This window comes from Nycticebus coucang, chromosome 20 (assembly GCF_027406575.1).
Source record: "Nycticebus coucang isolate mNycCou1 chromosome 20, mNycCou1.pri, whole genome shotgun sequence".
Classification (NCBI taxonomy): Eukaryota; Metazoa; Chordata; class Mammalia; order Primates; family Lorisidae; genus Nycticebus; species Nycticebus coucang.
Genome location: NC_069799.1, coordinates 403,293 through 421,745, shown reverse-complemented (window position 1 = coordinate 421,745; position 18,453 = coordinate 403,293). Strand labels below are relative to the sequence as shown.

At 40.1% G+C, this 18,453-nt stretch overlaps 1 pseudogene; it reads left to right on the top strand.

Annotated features, from left to right (window-relative positions):
* Window positions 1-18,453, top strand: part of LOC128572298 (ankyrin repeat domain-containing protein 12-like) — a 104,149-nt pseudogene that overhangs the window by 71,454 nt on the left and 14,242 nt on the right.

Sequence of the window (18,453 nt, the reverse complement as noted above, 5' to 3'; positions counted from 1 at the left end):
ACAATAAGCCAGGTTACACTGATTGCAATTGTTAGGTGAAGTCCCTCTTGCAATCATGTCTTGCCCCCATAAAGTGTAACACACACCAAGGCCCCACCCACCTGTCTCCGTCCCTCTTTCTGTTTCTCCACCATAACCATAATTGTCATTAATTGTCCTCATATCAAAATTGAGTACATAGGATTCATGCTTCTCCATTCTTGTGATGCTTTACTAAGAATAATGTCTTCCACGTCCATCCAGGTTAATACGAAGGATGTAAAGTCTCCATTTTTTTAAATGGCTGAATAGTACTCCATGGTATACATATAGCACAGCTTGTTAATCCATTCCTGGGTTGGTGGGCATTTAGGCTGTTTCCACATTTTGGTGATTGTAAATTGATCCGCAATAAACAGTCTAGTACAAGTGTCCTTATGATAAAAGGATTTCTTTCCTTCTGGGTAGATCCCCAGTAATGGGATTGCAGGATCAAATGGGAGGTCTAGCTTGAGTGCTTTGAGGTTTCTCCATACTTCTTTCCAGAAAGGTTGTACTAGTTTGCAGTCCCACCAGCAGTGTAAAAGTGTTCCCTTCTCTCCACATCCATGCCAGCATCTGCAGTTTTGAGATTTTGTGATGTGGGCCATTCTCACTAGGGTTAGATGATATCTCAGGGTTGTTTTGATTTGCATTTCTCTAATATATAGAGATGATGAACATTTTTTCATGTGTTTGTTAGCCATTCGTCTGTCATCTTTAGAGAAAGTTCTGTTCATGTCTCTTGCCCATTGATATAAGGGATTGTTGCCTTTTTTCATGTGGATTAATTTGAGTTCTCTATAGATCCTAGTTATCAAGCTTTTGTCTGATTGAAAATATGCAAATATCCTTTCCCATCGTGTAGGTTGTCTCTTTGCTTTGGTTATTGGCTCCTTAACTGTACAGAAGCTTTTCAGTTTAATGAACTCCCATTTGTTTATTTTTGTTGTTGTTGCAATTGCCATGGCAGTCTTCTTCATGAAGTCTTTCCCCAGGCCAATATCTTCCAGTGTTTTTCCTATGGTTTCTTGGAGGATTTTTATTGTTTCATGCCTTAAATTTAAGTCCTTTATCCATCTTGAATCAATTTTTGTGAGTGGGGAAAGACATGGGTCCAGTTTCAGTCTTTTACATGTAGACATCCAGTTCTCCCAACACCATTTATTGAATAGGGAGTCTTTCCCCCAAGGTATGTTCTTGTTTGGTTTATCAAAGATTAGGTGGTTGTAAAATGTTAGTTTCATTTCTTGGTTTTCAATTCGATTCCAAGTGCCTATGGCTCTGTTTTTGTGCCAGTACCATGCTGTCTTGAGCACTATGGCTTTATAGTACAGACTAAAATCTGGAATGCTAATGCCCCCAGCTTTATTTTTGTTACAGAGAACTGCCTTAGCTATATGGGGTTCTTTCTGGTTCCATACAAAACGCAGAATCATTTTTTCCAAATCTTGAAAGTACGATGTTGGTGTTTTGATAGGAATGGCATTGAATAGGTAGATTGCTTTGGGAAGTATAGACATTTTAACAATGTTGATTCTTCCCATCCATGAGCATGGTATGTTCTTCCATTTGCAATATCCTCTGCTATTTCCTTGCTGAGGATTTCATAGTTTACTTTATAGAGGTCCTTCACCTCCTTCGTTAGGTATACTCCTAGGTATTTCATTTTCTTTGAAACTATGGTGAAGGGAGTTGTGTCCTTAATTAGCTTCTCATCTTGACTGTTATTGGTGTATACAAAGGCTACTGACTTGTGGACATTGATTTTATATCCTGAAACATTACTGTATTTTTTGATGACTTCTAGGAGTCTTGTGGTTGAGTCTTTGGGGTTCTCTAAGTATAAGATCATGTCGTCAGGAAAGAGGGAGAGTTTGACCTCCTCTGCTCCCATTTGGATTCCCTTTATTTCCTTGTCTTGCCTAATTGTATTGGCTAGAACTTCCAGCCCTACGTTGAATAGTAAAGGTGACAGAGGACAACCTTGTCTGGTTCCCGTTCTAAGAGGAAAAGCTTTCAGTTTTACTCCATTCAGTAAAATATTGGCTGTGGGTTTGTCATAGATAGCTTCAATCAGTTTTAGAAATGTGCCACCTATGCCTATACTCTTCAGTGTTCTAATTAGAAAAGGATGCTGGATTTTATCAAATGCTTTTTCTGCATCTATTGAGAGGATCATGTGATCTTTATTTTTGCTTCTGTTAATATGGTGGATAAGGTTTATAGACTTGCGTATGTTAAACCAGCCTTGCATCCCTGGGATGAAGCCTACTTGATCATGATGAATGACTTTTTTGATGATAAGCTGTAATCTATTGGCTAGGATTTTGTTGAGAATTTTTACGTCTATATTCATGAGTGAGATTGGTCTGAAATTCTCCTTTTTGTTTGGGTCTTTTCCTGGTTTTGGTATCAGGGTGATGTTTGCTTCATAGAATGTGTTGGGGAGGATTCCTTCTTCCTCAGTTTTTTGGAATAATTTCTGCAGTACAGGAATAAGCTGTTCCTTGAAGGTTTGATAGATTTCTGGACTGAAGCCATCTGGACCAGGGCATTTTTTGGTTGGAAGATTTTTTATTGTTTCTTTGATCTCAGTGTTTGAAATTGGTCTGTTCAGGAGCTCTATTTCTTCCTGGCTGAGTCTAGGGAGAGGGTGTGATTCCAAATATTGATCCATTTCCTTCACATTGTCAAATTTCTGGGCATAGAGTTTCTGGTAGTATTCAGAGATGATCTCTTGTATCTCTGTGGGATCAGTTGTTATTTCCCCTTTATCATTTCTGATTGAGGTTACTAGAGATTTTACTTTTCTATTCCTCGTTAGTCTGGCCAATGGTTTATCTATTTTATTTATTTTTTCAAAAAACCAACTCCTTGTTTCATTGATTTTCTGAATGATTCTTTTGTTTTCAATTTCATTGATCTCTGATTTGATTTTGGATATTTCTTTTCTTCTACTGAGTTTAGGCTTAGATTGTTCTTCTTTTTCCAATTCCATAAGATCTCTTGTGAGATTGTTGATGTGCTCTCTTTCTGTTTTTCGAATATAGGCATCTAAAGCTATGAATTTTCCTCTCAAAACTGCTTTTGCAGTATCCCACAGGTTTTGGTAGCTTCTGTCTTCATTGTTGTTATGCTCAAGGAAGTTAATGATTTCCTGTTTTATTTCTTCCTGCACCCATCTGTTATTCAACAGAAGATTGTTTAATTTCCATGCCTTTGTGTGGGGTCGAACGTTTTTGTTAGAGTTGAGTTCCACCTTTAGTGCCTATGGTCTGAGAAGATACAAGGTAAAATTTCAATTCTTTTGATTCTGTTGATATTTTGTTTTGTTTTGATATTTGGATATGATCAATTTTGGAGAATGTTCCATGGGGTGATGAGAAGAATGTATATTCTGTATCTTTGGGATGGAGTGTTCTATATGCGTCTATCAAGCACAGTTGTTCTAGTTTCTCATTTAAATCTCTTATATCCTTGTTTAATTTCTGTTTAGAGGATCTGTCCAGCTGTGTAAGAGGAGTGTTAAGGTCCCCTGTTATTATGGTATTATCAGATATCATATTGCTCAGACTGAGTAAGGTCTGTTTCAAGCGTCTGGGAGCATTTAAATTGGGTGCATAGATACTTAGAATTGAAATGTCTTCTTGTATTTTTCCCTTGACCAATATAAAGTGACCATCTTTGTCTTTTTTGACTTTAGTTGCTTTAAATCCACATGTATCTGAAAATAAGATTGCAACTCCTCTTTTCTTCTGAATTCCATTTGCCTGAAAAATTGTCTTCCAACCCTTGACTCGGAGCTTTAATTTGTCTTTTGAAACCAGGTGTGTTTCTAGCAGACAGCAAATGGATGGCTTGTGTTTTTTAATCCAGTCAACCAATCTATGTCTCTTCAGTGGGGAATTCAAGCCATTAACATTTATGGAGATAATTGATAAGTGTGGTACTATTCTATTCGTCTTATTTGGTGAGAGTCCATTGCTTAGTTTTATCTTTTGTATCAGTGTGGAGGTTAGGTTCTGTCCTTTAATTTCTGAGTTCTTACTTTGCTGTTTATCCATTGTGGTGGTCAGTGTGCAGAACAGGTTGAAGTATTTCCTGTAGAGCTGGTCTTGTTGTGGCGAATTTCCTCAATGTTTGTATATCCGTAAATGATTTGATTTCTCCGTCAATTTTTTTTTTTTTTAATTTTTTTATTAAATCATAAGTGTATACAATGATATGATTATGGGGCATCATACACTCACTTCATAAACCATTTGACACATTTTTATCCCAGTGGTTAACATAGCCTTTCCGGCGTTATCTCAGTTACTGTGCCAAAACATTTATATTCTACATTTACCAAGTTTCGCAAATACCCCTGTAATATGCACCACAGGTGTGATCCCACCGATTCCCCTCCCTCTACCCACCCCCCCCTTTCCCACTTCCCCCTATTGTTAAGTTGTAGCTGGGTTATAGCTTTCATGTGAGAGTCCCAAATTAGTTTCATAGTAGGGCTGTGTACATTGGATATTTTTTCTTCCATTCTTGGGATACTTTACTAAGAAGAATATGTTCCAGCTCCATCCATGTAAACATGAAAGAGGTAAAGTCTCCATCCTTCTTTAAGGCTGCATAGTATTCCATGGTATACATATACCACAATTTATTAATCCATTCGTGGATCGATGGGCACTTCGGCTTTTTCCATGACTTAGCAATTATGAATTGGGCTGCAATAAACATTCTGGTACAAATATCTTTGTTATGTTGTGATTTTTGGTCTTCTGGGTATATGCCCAGCAGAGGAATTACAGGATTGAATGGCAGATCTATTTTTAGATCTCTGAGTGTTCTCCATATATCCCTCCAAAAGGAATGTATTAATTTGCATTCCCACCAGCAGTGCAGAAGTGTTCCCTTTTCTCCGCATCCACGCCAACATCTCTGGTCTTGAGATTTTGTGATATAGGCTAGTCTCATTGGAGTTAGATGATATCTCAAAGTAGTTTTGATTTGCATTTCTCTGATGATTAAAGATGATGAGCATTTTTTCATATGTCTGAAGGCCGTGCGCCTGTCTTCTTCAGAGAAGTTTCTCTTCAAATCCCTTGCCCAGCCTGCGATGGGATCCCTTGTTTTTTTCTTGCTGATGCGTTTGAGTTCTCTGTGGATTCTGGTTATTAAACCTTTGTCAGAGTTATACCCTGCAAATATCTTCTCCCATTCTGAGGGCTGTCTGCTTGCTCTGCTTACTGTGTTCTTAGCTGTGCAGAAGCTTTTTAGTTTGATCAAGTCCCAGTAGTGTATTTTTGAAGCTGCTTCAATTGCCCGGGGGGTTCTCCTCATGAAATACTCACCCAGACCAATTTCTTCAAGGGTTTTCCCTGCATTCTCCTCTAGTATTTTTATAGTTTCATGTCTTAAGTTTAAATCTTTAATCCAATGAGAGTCTATCTTAGTTAATGGTGAAAGGTGTGGGTCCAATTTCAGTCTTCTGCAGGTTGCCAGCCAGTTCACCCAGCACCATTTGTTAAATAGGGAATCTTTTCCCCACTGAATGTTTTTAATTGGCTTGTCAAAAATCAAATAGCGGTAAGTAGCTGGATTCATCTCTTGGTTCTCTATTCTATTCCAGATATCTACTTCTCTGTTTTTGTGCCAATACCATGCTGTTTTGATCACTATCGATTTGTAGTAAAGTCTGAGGTCTGGTAGTGTGATTCCTCCTGTTTTGTTTTTATTTCTGAGTAATGTCTTGGCTATTCGAGGTTTTTTCTGATTCCATATAAAACGAAGTAATGTTTTTTCAAGATCTTTAAAATATGACAGTGGAGCTTTAATAGGGAGTGCGTTGAAAGTATATATTGCTTTGGGTAGTATGGACATTTTGATAATGTTGATTCTTCCTAGCCATGAGCATGGTATGTTTTTCCATTTGTTAACATTTTCAGCTATTTCTTTTCTTAGAGTTTCATAGTTCTCTTTATAGAGATCTTTCACGTCTTTTGTTAGGTAAATTCCCAAATATTTCATCTTCTTTGGCACTACTGTGAATGGGATAGAGTCCTTAACTGCTTTTTCAATTTGACTGTTGTTGGTGTATATAAAGGCTACCGATTTATGAATGTTGATTTTGTAACCTGAGACGCTGCTGTATTCCTTGATCACTTCTAGGAGTTTTGTAGTAGAGTCCCTAGTGTTTTCCAGATACACAATCATATCATCTGCGAGGAGCGAGAGTTTGATCTCTTCTGACCCTATATGGATAACCTTGATCGCCTTTTCTTCCCTAATTGCGGTGGCTAAAACTTCCATTACAATGTTGAAAAGCAATGGAGACAATGGGCAGCCTTGTCTGGTTCCTGATCTGAGTGGAAATGATTCCAATTTAACTCCATTCAATATGATATTGGCTGTGGGTTTGCTGTAGATAGCCTCTATCAGTTTAAGAAAAGTCCCTTCTAGACCAATTTTCTTGAGTGTTCTGATCATGAAGGGATGCTGGATATTATCAAAAGCTTTTTCTGCATCAATTGAGAGAATCATATGGTCTTTGTTTTTTAATTTGTTTATGTGCTGAATTACATTTATAGATTTACGTATATTGAACCAGCCTTGAGACCCTGGGATAAAACCAACTTGGTCATGATGTATAATTTGTTTGATGTGTTGCTGGATTCTGTTTGTTAGGATCTTGTTGAATATTTTTGCATCTATATTCATTAGTGATATTGGTCTATAATTTTCTTTTCTTGTTGGGTCTTTTCCTGGTTTGGGGATCAGGGTGATGTTTGCTTCATAGAACGTGTTGGGTAGTCTTCCTTCTTTTTCTACATTTTGGAACAGGTTGAGTAATATAGGTACTAATTCCTCTTTAAAGGTTTGGTAGAATTCTGACGTGAAACCATCTGGTCCCGGGCTTTTCTTTTTAGGGAGGTTTTGTATAGTTGATGCTATTTCTGAACTTGATATGGGTCTGTTCAACATTTCCACTTGATTCTGGTTAAGTCTTGGAAGGTGGCGTGCTTCCAAGTATCGGTCTATTTCCTTCAGATTTTCATATTTCTGAGAATAAAGTTTCTTGTAATATTCATTAAGGATTTTTTGGATTTCTGATGAGTCTGTGGTTATTTCGTCTTTGTTGTTTCTGATTGATGATATTAGAGATTTTACTCTTTTTTTCCTGATTAGGTTGGCCAGAGGTTTATCTATTTTATTGACCTTTTCAAAAAACCAGCTTTTTGATTTATTGATCTGTTGTATTATTCTTTTGTTTTCAATTTCATTTAATTCTGCTCTAATTTTGGTTATTTCTTTTCTTCTACTGGGTTTGGGGTTGGAATGTTCTTCCTTTTCCAGTTGCGTGAGATGTCCCATTAAGTTGTTAACTTCCTCTCTTTCCGTTCTCTTGAGGAAGGCTTGCAGTGCTATAAATTTCCCTCTTAGAACTGCCTTTGCGGTGTCCCAGAGGTTCTGATAGCTTGTGTGTTCATTGTCATTTTGTTCCAAAAAATTGGTGATTTCTTTCTTAATCTCATCTCTGACCCAGCTATCATTCAGCATAAGGTTATTTAACTTCCATGTTTTTGTATGGGTATGCAGATTCCTGTTGTTACTCAATTCAAGTTTTATTCCATGATGGTCCGAGAAGATGCACGGAATAATTTCTATTCCTTTAAATTTACTGAGGTTAGACTTGTGACCTAAAATGTGATCAATTTTGGAGTAAGTTCCGTGGGCTGATGAGAAGTATGTGTATTCAGTTTTGTTGGGATGAAATGTTCTGTAGATGTCTGCTAAATCTAAATATTGGATGGTTAGGTTTAAATCTAAGATTTCTTTGCTCAGCTTCTTTCTGGAGGATCGATCCAACACTGCCAAGGGAGTGTTGAAATCTCCAACGATTATGGAGCTGGAGGAAATCAAGTTACTCATGTCTGTTAGAGTTTCTCTTATAAATTGAGGTGCATTCTGGTTGGGTGCATAGATATTAATAATTGAGATCTCGTCATATTGAGTATTACCCTTAACAAATATGAAGTGACCATTCTTGTCCTTCCTTACTTTTGATGGTTTAAAGCCTACTGTATCTGCAAATAAAATTGCAACACCTGCTTTTTTCTGATTACCATTTGCCTGAAATATGGATGACCATCCTTTCACCCTGAGTCTGTATTTGTCTTTTAAGTTGAGATGTGACTCTTGTATGCAACAAATATCTGGCTTAAGTTTTTGTATCCAGTCAGCTAACCTATGCCTCTTTAGAGGACAGTTTAAGCCATTCACATTGATGGAGAGTAAGGATAAGTCTGGTGGAATTTTGGGTATCGAGTTTTTCAAAGGTCCAATGGACATTTTTAATCCTTTCGCCAGTGTGGAAGTTGGAGTTTGATCCGAAGTTTCTGAGTGAGTTTACTTTTGTGGTATAGGATTGGGTTGGTCATTGTGGAGGATAGGTCTGAGAACATCCTGAAGAGCTGGTTTACTTATGGCAAATTTTTTCAACATATGAATGTCATTGAAGTATTTAATTTCTCCATCATAGATGAAACTCAGTTTAGCTGGATACAAGATCCTGGGTTGAAAGTTTTTTTGCTTTAGGAGATTAAAAGTTGATGACCAGCCTCTTCTTGCTTGAAAAGTTTCAGCAGAGAGATCTGCAGTTATTCTAATATTCTTACCTTTGTACGTTATAGTTTTCTTTCGCCGGGCTGCTTTGAGAATCTTCTCTTTCATGTTAACTTTAGTGAAGCTAATTATGATATGTCTGGGAGATGGCTTTTTGGGGTTGAATCGTGCTGGGGTTCTGAAGCTGTCTGCTATCTGAATTTCAGATTCTCTAGGCATGTCTGGAAAATTTTCTTTCATAATTTCATGTAGAAGGGCCTCTGTGCCCTTGGCTGCCACGTCATCAGCCTCCGAAATTCCTATAACCCTTATGTTATGTTTTTTCGAATTATCTGAGAGCTCTCTGAGTGAGTGATCCGTTTTTGCTCTCCATTTCTCTTCCTCTTTGAGAGATTGGGAGCGTTCGAAGACTTTATCTTCAATGTCAGAAATCCTTTCTTCTGCTTGCTCCATTCTGTTACTGAGGGATTCTACTGTATTTTTCATATCTTTGAGGGCTGTAAGTTCTTGTTTCAGTGTGTCTAAGTCTTTGGTGGTTTTGTCTTTAAATTCGTTAAATTCTTGAGACAGTTTTTGAATTTCTCCACGAATTCCTAATTCCATTTTATTAATCTTGTCTGCAAACCAAATTCTGAATTCAATTTCTGACATGTCAGCCAGTTGTTTATGAATGGGATCTTCAATCACATCTGCCGTATCTTTTCTTGGGGGGGTTGATCTATTCTGGTTATTCATGTTACCAGAGTTTTTCCGCTGATTCCGCCCCATGGTTTACTCCCTTTGGTTTTTCCCCTGGGGTTTTATCGAGGGCCCGTACAGTGTTGTGGCCTGAGAAACTGGGGCCCTGTCTGGTGTGGTGGAGCAAAGTGGTTCTGTCTTGTTTTCAGCTGGTTTCTGTTCTATCCTATTGCAACTTCTACTCTGGCTTGAAGTCTCAGCTGTGTGGAAAAATCAGCAATTAAGTCACCCCGCCTGCCCACCTCTGGCCCCAGTTGGAAAAGGAGAATCAAACCTTCCTACAATCGCACACCCAGGGCACCACCTGAAAAGTCCTCAGTCTATTAGCCCAGTTCAAAAGGTCCGAATCAACTGTCTCAATCGGCACTTGTCTCAGGTGGAAGGGTTCAAGAGGTCTCTGGGAACTGGATCACAGGGGCCTGGTGACTCCTCTGAGACAGCTCACTCCAGTGCAGCGTGGAGTCAGGAGGAGCCACCCCGCAAACAGAGCAGTCTGGGAAGGTTAACGTCTCCTTCCCCACTTTGCCCCTCCGTCGGACCCAGTCACTGGTATCTCTGCAGATGGCTAACCCAGTTGCCTGCAGTGAACAGACACTCCAGGGGTTTGCACCTGCCTGAATCGCGAGGAAGTCTGCCAGGCCCCCGCAGACTGCCGCTATCTAGCAGGAGGAGATGGGGCCTGACATCTTTGAGTGTTTGATGCAGGTGATGGGAAGGAGGTGTTCACTCAGGCTTAGCCCCGTCCCTGATGGATGCTGCTAACAGAACAGAACAGAACAGACAACTTTGTGAGGTTCTGTCTCTGTTCCTGTCGTCGCCTACAGGAGACGGGCTGTTTTGAGTTCAAACGTCTTTGCTGCTGGAGAATTGCGTCTGAACACCTCTCTGGGTCGGCCCCGCCCTGGAGGCTTCTGGGTTTGTGAGTCGTGACACAGGTGGCCTCCTCTGGTTGCCCAGGGAGACAGGGGGTGTGGCCTCAGAATATCCAGAAGTGAGCGTTCTGCCGTTAAAGAAAAAACGGCTGTTGATCTACCTCCAGGGAACTGCTGCTCTGGTGTGGGCACTCAGGCGACCCTTTTCTCCTCTGTCCCGCGCCCCAGAGTCAGCACTGAGCGGCCGCAGTTTGTGCTGGGTCCACACCCCTTAAGAGATCCCCCAAGAATCAGAACTCTTGGGGGATGGGCGCCCAGACCCGGATTGGGAGTGGGGCGGGGGGAAGCTAGAGTTTCATTCAGTTTCACGCAATACTACGGTCCGGGGAGGGCTCCTGCACTGCACCGCAGGGAAGTGCCGCCAAGGCTTGATTTCCCCTCAGCGGAGTGCCCTCTCCTCGCTCACGTGTCCCAGAGTCAGCGCTGACCTGACGCAGCTCCGGCACTGTGCACTCCCCTCGAGAAATCACCCAAGGAGCCGAACTCCGGAGGGATAGGCCCTCAGACCCCGAGTGAGAGTAGGGGCTCTCAGCTCTCAGCGGGGAGGCCAGAGTCTTATTCAGTCTTGTGCCCGGGGAGGGCTCCTGCACTGCACTGCAGGGAAGTGCCGCCAAGGCTTGATTTCCCCTCAGCGGAGTGCCCTCTCCTCGCTCACGTATCCCAGAGTCAGCGCTGACCTGACGCAGCTCAGGCACTGTGCACTCCCCTCGAGAAATCACCCAAGGAGCCGAACTCCTGGGGGATAGGCCCTCAGACCCCGAGTGAGAGTAGGGGTTCTCAGCTCTCAGCGGGGAGGCCAGAGTCTGATTCAGTCTTGGGCCCCGTATGCCCGGGGAGGGTTGGTGCACTGCACCGCAGGGAAGTGCCGCGAGGCGTGACTCCCCCTCAGCCCGGTGCCCTCTCCTCACTCGGCGCGCCTCAGAGTCAATGCTGACCAGACGCAACTCGGGGACTGTCCACTCCCCTTGAGAAATCACCCAAGGATCCGAAGTCCTGGGGGACAGGCCTCCAGACCTCAGTGGGCGGGAGGGGAGCGCCGGGGATTCAGGGTTGCCGGCAAAGGATTCCCAAAGTTTTATTCAGCCCTATGTCCGGCAGGAGAACGCCACGGCACCCCAGTAGGGGAGGTAGGTCCAGTTTTTAGAAGGTCTCTCCCGTGGAGTGTAGTGGGAGGGGCTTTAATTTCTGCCCACTTGTTCAATTGTGGGGCTACAGAGCCGGTCTCATGGGGGAGGGGGACTCCCGTCCGCTTGGTGGTGGATTTTGTACCTTTTGTTTGCGTCCTTGTGATCACAACTTGCCTCAGCGGTGTTGATGTGCGTTCTTCAGCCTTCTCTCTTGGTGAGGCTCAAGTCCACCAGGATACTTACTAAATTCCTGTCCCTTAACTCTCCTTCTGGACGGGAGCCTTTGTTGAAAGCTGGCTTCAGTCCGCCATCTTGTCTCTCAGTCTCCGTCAATTTTTAAGCTTAGCTTAGCAGGGTACAGAATTCTGGGCTGGAAATTGTTCTGTTTAAGTAGATTAAAGGTAGATGACCATTGTCTTCTTGCTTGGAAAGTTTCATTAGAGAAGTCTGCGGTCACTCTGATCGATTTGCCCCTGTAGGTCAACTGGCGCTTACTCCTGGCAGCTTGTAGAATCTTTTCTTTTGTCTTGACTTTGGACAGGTTCATCACAATGTGTCTTGGAGAAGCTCAGTTAGAGTTGAGGCGACCTGTGGTCCAATAGCCCTCTGAAAGCAGTGTGCCAGAATCTTTGGTGATATTTGGGAAATTTTCTTTTATAATATTCTCTAGTATGGCTTGCATTCCTCTGGGGCATTCTTCTTCCCCTTCTGGAATTCCTATAACTCGTATGTTGGAACGCTTCATAAAGTCCCATAATTCTGACAGTGAATGTTCTGCTTTCTCTCTCTTCTTTTCTGCCTCTTTTACTATCTGAGTTATCTCAAAAACTTTGTCTTCTACCTCTGAAATTCTTTCTTCTGCATGGTCTAACCTGTTGCTGATACTTTCCATTGCATCTTTAAGTTCCCTGATTGACTGTTTCATTTCCTTCAGCTCTGCTATATCCTTTTTATATTCTTCATATTGTTCATCTCTGATTTGATTCTGTTTTTGAATTTCCTTTTGGTTATTTTTCACTTTATTAGCAGTTTCCTTCATTGTTTCCATCATTTCTTTCATTGTTTTCAACATGTGTATCCTAAATTCCCTTTCTGTCATTCCTAACATTTCTGTATATGTGGAATCCTCTGCCGTAGCTACCTCATGGTCCCTTGGCGGGGTTGTTCTGGACTGGTTCTTCATGTTGCCTGGAGTTTTCTGCTGATTCTTCCTCATGAGTGATTTCTTTTATCTGTGTCCTTGCCCTAATTTTCCTTTCACTTCCTCTTGCTCTTTAAGTTCTTGTGCCTGTGGAAGTTGCGGGCGGGTTTAGACGGATTGAACACACGCGACCACTTGCCGGTTTTCCACTGTTTTAGTCCTCCTCTTTGGGTCCAGAAGTCTCTTGCTGACTCCCTGTATCCTCTCAGGGGTGATGATAGGCAGATCCCACCAGCCAGAAATGCCTGGAGTCCTATCTCCCCAGACTCACGGTGCCCAGATGCAAGGAAGCTGTTACTCGGCTGCCATCTTGCTCCACCTCATGAACAGCGTTTTTAATGTAGAGTAAAAGGGCCTTATTCTGGAAAAAGTATTCCAGAAAGGACAGTTATTAGTAAGGAAGAGAAGTGAACACCATTATTTGGGACATTAAGGTATAAGCTAATTCTGGTGTTTCGTCCAAATGAAATTAGGTTAACGATCGATATTTATCTATAACGTATTTGCTAACTCCTCCTGACTGTGACAGGACAAGGTAAACACCAGGGTCAGTTAGGAAGGCCTGATGAAGAACTCCTTTCTAGATTGGTTCCATCAGTGCTTTGTCCCTGAATTCAGAAAGTACCTTGCCAACAAGGAACTGCCTTTTAAAGTTCTTTTAATATTAGACAATGGCTGTGGCTAACCAGGATCCTTTGATTGTAACACCAAAAGCATTAAAGTCGTCTACTTGTCCCCAAATATAATGTGTCTAAATCGGCTTCAAGATCAGAAGATAGAAGATCATAAGGATCTTTAAGGCTCATTACACATGGTATTCCATGGAAAAGAAAAAGAAAACACTGATAGAACATTAGGAAAAGCCTGGAAAGATTATACCATTGAAAAGATGGTATTGTAATAGAAAAGGCTATGAGAGGACAGCATGGTGGGTAATTCTAGCACTTTGGGAGGCCATGGCAGGAGGATTGCTTGAGGCCAGAAGTTCGAGACTAACCTGAGCAAGAGCAAGACCCTATCTCTACGAAAAAATAGAAAAATTAGCCAGATGTGGTAGCACATGTATGTAGTCCAGCTACTTGACTGGAGCCTGAGGCAGGAGGGTCCCTTGTGCACAGAAGTTTGAGGTTGCAGTGAGTTATGATAATGTCACTGTACTCTAGCCCAGGTGACAGAGCAAAAGCCTGTCTCCAAAGAAAAAAAAAAAACTAGGGTCGACACCTGTAGCTCAGTGGCTAGGATGCCAGCCACATACACCAGAGCTGCCGGGTTTGAATCCAGCCCTGGCCTGCCACACAGCAATGACAACCACAGCCAAAAGATAGCCGGGCATTGTGGCAGGTGCCTGTAGTTACAACTACTTGGGAGGCTGATGCAAGAGAAGTGCTTAAGCCCAAGAGTTTGAGGTTGTTGTGAGCTGTGACACCATGGCACCCTACCAAAGGCAACATAATGAGACTCTGTCTCAAAAACAAATAATAAAACCCCAAAACTTTGAAAGCCATCAAGTCCCAAACAGTGAATACCTGCTGAAGAAAACTGTATCTGAATGTTACGTATGATTTTCACAGTATTTACCTCAGAGCCAATCAAGGAAATCATGAGATTATGACAAAAAAGGTGGTGGGTCAAGGGTTTCAAGATGCAGATTTTGAGGAAATTTAAGAGTTAATGGACATAAAAGAAGTATTAACAGAAGATGACTTGATGAGTGCTTCTGAACCATCACCAGGTGATAAGGATTTAGAACAGTGCCAGAAACAAGTTGACAGTCTGGCAGAAGGGTTCCAATTACTCAAAATTTTTTTGACTTTTTTTTTTTTTTTTTGTAATGACGTGGACCTTCCTATTATACAGGCACTGGACTAAGGTAAATGGTATCATATAAAAACATAAACATTTTTAGAGATTGGAAAAGCAAAAAAGTGAAATTACCATGTATCTTTTGTAAAGTTACGCCAACTGTGCCTGTCTCACCCACCTTTTCTTCTAACTCCACCTCTTTCACCTCTGCTACCCCTGAGACAGCAAGACCAGCCCCTCTTCTCTCCTCATCCTACTGTGAAAATGTCAGGGATGAAGGTCTGTGTGATGATGCATTTCCACTTAATGAATAGTAAACATAGTTTCCGTTTCTTATGATTTTCTTGGTAACATTCTTTATCTTTATTGTAAGAATACAATGTATAATACATATGAAATACAAGATGTGTGTTAATCAACTGTTACTGGTTAAGCTTCTAATCAGCATTTGGCTATTAGTGAAGCTTTGGGGGAGTCAAAGTTACATGTGGATTTTGAACTGCGTGGGGTTGGTGCCCCTAACCCTCATGTTTTTCAAGGGTCAACTATAATACTATCTTGAACAATCCTTCAGTAAAGTTAATGTTTTTCTTAGATAACTTATTTTCAGTGGCTGCTGCTTTACTCATTTTTCCTTTTATATCATGTGAAATTTAGAATTCACATGTCACATGTAGGTTTGTATATGAAAAGCATGTAGCTTGAATTAGTGCAAGTGACTCATATGTCAAATTAATATTCTAACTTCAGGTTGGACACCACTGCATGAAGCTTTGTAATGTTGGATATTACGATGTTGCCAAGATACTTACAGCTGCTGGAGCAGATGTTAACACACAGGGGTTAGATGATGACACTGCACTCCATGATTCTGCCAGTAGTGGGCACAGAGATGTAAGTATGATAGAAAAAACAGTAATTCACATTTTTAAAATAAAAATTCAACCCATAGTAATTTTGTTCATTTTTTAGTTATACGATCTATGTCATAATTTCATTCATTGCTTAATCAACTCATCTATTTTTTTCTTCTACTTTCTAACTTATAACTCATAGTCAGATTTAGCTTTTTCATAAAATAATCTACTAAATTTGCTAATTGATTAAATATTTTGGCAAAATTTTCATTTCAAGACATTCCACTATCAGAGATACTGGTTAAAGTGTACTTTACATAAAATACAAATTTTAATGTCCTGCTGCCTGTCTTTTAAAACACATTTTACTTTAATTGAGGCAAAAATGGAATTTGGAGTAAAAATAGATAGAAGTTCAGTTATGACCTGGCCAGTTTACTAGGGTGTGATCTTCTCTGAATCTCCATTTCCTCATCTTTAGATTAGATAATAAATAATACCTGTCAAAAGGGGATATTTTAAAGGAAAAAAAAAAAAGACACTCTACACATAAGTACATGTTGAAATCTAAAATGTTACAGCAGTGTCAAAGGTAAAAGATCAAAAAGCTGCCTTTCTATTGCTGCATTTCAAATATACCATAATATTTTTGAACTAAAATTTAGATAAAAATGCTTTATTTTTCCATATTTGTCAATAAAAAAGTTTTTATTTTGAGGGAAGAAAAATGTAATCCGTAGCTATTAATTTTCTGAAGTTGGTCCTTGCTTACTATTGGACTGTCCTTTCGGCTTCCTGGGCAATTTATACAAGCCTACATGATAGCAGATGCCCTGTCATTGTCTACTGATGCTCTTGCCTAGAGCCATGTTTCCTGCACTAGACTGCAAAAACCAGGCATACAGGCATTTTGTGTTGTACTGTGTTATTGACTTTGGAACTGCTTGTCACATAAGAAATGCTCAATAAATTTAGCATTACTATATGTGTTAGTAGATGGAAAGATACATAGGTGGATGGATGAATGGTTGACTGAGATGAATGTCAACACTTAATCCATAAGGCCTGACAGCATACAGGGTACATTGCCGGTTTATCTTAGTTTATCAGAAACTGATATATTTTCTGGCTATGATATTTTAAATACTATACCTTTTGTCCCCACCCCCCCTTTTTTAACATTATTATTTACCAAAGATGAGTCATTTTCTGTAAGTGTGATATATAAAGGTTTCCCAATTTTTCAGTATAATTTTAAGAATTATGCTTGTGACTAAGACATGGTTTCTATGAGCACAAGTTTCTAAATATGCACATAATTGCAAAATATTTCCAGAAGCTGACCTTTGAGCTCATGCCTTTATAAGGACTCCAGACTATTTCCAATCTCTTTCCAGAGGGAGAGTGGCATGCTGTTTTCAAGGGGCGTTTCCTTTTCCTCCTCCCAGCATGCCTAGGATAGTAGGAGTCACAATTCACGAGCTTTGAGAGCTATTTTCTCCTTGTTCTTTTACATGTGCCTAAGGAGGAGGGAAATGAGAGCTACCAAAAACTCATTTCTGTACATGTATGTCTGTTGTATCTATTACATGGGTCACTACAAAAGTTTCGAGACACTGTTTTGTGGTCTTTAATTTCACTTACAAGGAGCACTGTTGACAGCATCCTTTCTGATTCATCAACTTGCTTGGATAACTGATATTGCTGGCAGAGCTTCATTTGTGTCATTCACATGTGTCCATGGGAATTCATTTCTTAATTTTTATTTTATCTCAAAACTTCTGCATCTGCCAGGATTTTTTCTCTTAGTAATAATCATGACAACTTTATCCTTAAAGTGTTTCTCAGATAGAAGAAGCAGAAAGATAACAAATTTATCAGCTCTAAATTGTTTATACAATAAGAAGGGATCAACAAAACTCATTAATAACCTAATTTTTGATCCACCATTTCCACATGCATAGTAGTAATTCATCATACACATGCTTATACTAGTCTTATTCCTAATTCTATTTTAGATATCTTTTAGATATCTTATTATTTTACCTAGTTTTAATTTATTGACTGTTAAATTTTAAGTAACTTCAAGTTGGCTTAAATCTTTTTTAGAATAACTGTTTGCATGTGTAAATAATCTGTAAAATGGTATATATTTTTTGCTAACATGTTTGAATCAACTGTACCTGACTTTTCATAGGCATGTAATATTAATTGATGACTTCCTGATGAGTGTAGAAAGGTATTAGCAATATCAAGATCCTTCATTTTGTTTTCTCATTCTAAGGCTAATGGAATAAGCCCAACATTTAAAAGTTGAACTCACAAAGATGTTCAGTATAGTATTATTTATAATGACTTAAAATATTTTTGCCTTGGTTACTTCTCAAACCCCCTAAAATGACAGTAAGTGGAAATTTTAAAGGACATAGACTCACAAGGACAAGAAACAGAAAAAACAGAAAACCAATATTTTAGAAGGTGGAATTTAAAGGAATGAGCAATTACTGACGTAGAGCCGGGTTTACCATACTTTTTCCATCAAGGGCCAAATAGTAAATATTTTAGTCTTTTCAGGAGGTACTGCCACCTCCACTTTTGCCTCCCTCCTTTTTCTTCTTCCTGTCTGTTCTCTCTTCCTTCTGCTTTGACAGTCTTTTAAAAATGTAGAAACTTTCCTTAGTTGGCAGACCACATTTGGCCCATAGGCCATAATTTGCCTACCTCTGATTTAGAAGAAACAAAATTCTAGAAAATCTCTAAAGTTCAGGAATTGATGGCACCAGTTATTAATACTTCTGGAAGTACTTGTTAAAATAGGACTGGAGGCTGTGTAGTGACACACACCTGTGATCCCAGGACTTTGGTAGGCCAAGTCTGGAGGATCATTTGAGACCAAGAGTTCAAGATTCAAGACTAGCCTGGACAACATAGTGAAATCCCATTTCTACAAAAAATTTTTAAAAGTCAGGAGTGGTGGCACATGCCTGTAGTCCCAGATACTCAGGAGGCCGCAGTAGGAGGATCCCTTTAGCCTAAGAATTGGAGGCTGCAGTGAGCTATGATCTCAGCATTGCACTCCAGAGTGGGCAACAGAGCAAGACTGTCTCAAAAAAATTAAATAGGTCTGAAAATTGGGGATTGGATCAGTTTTTTCA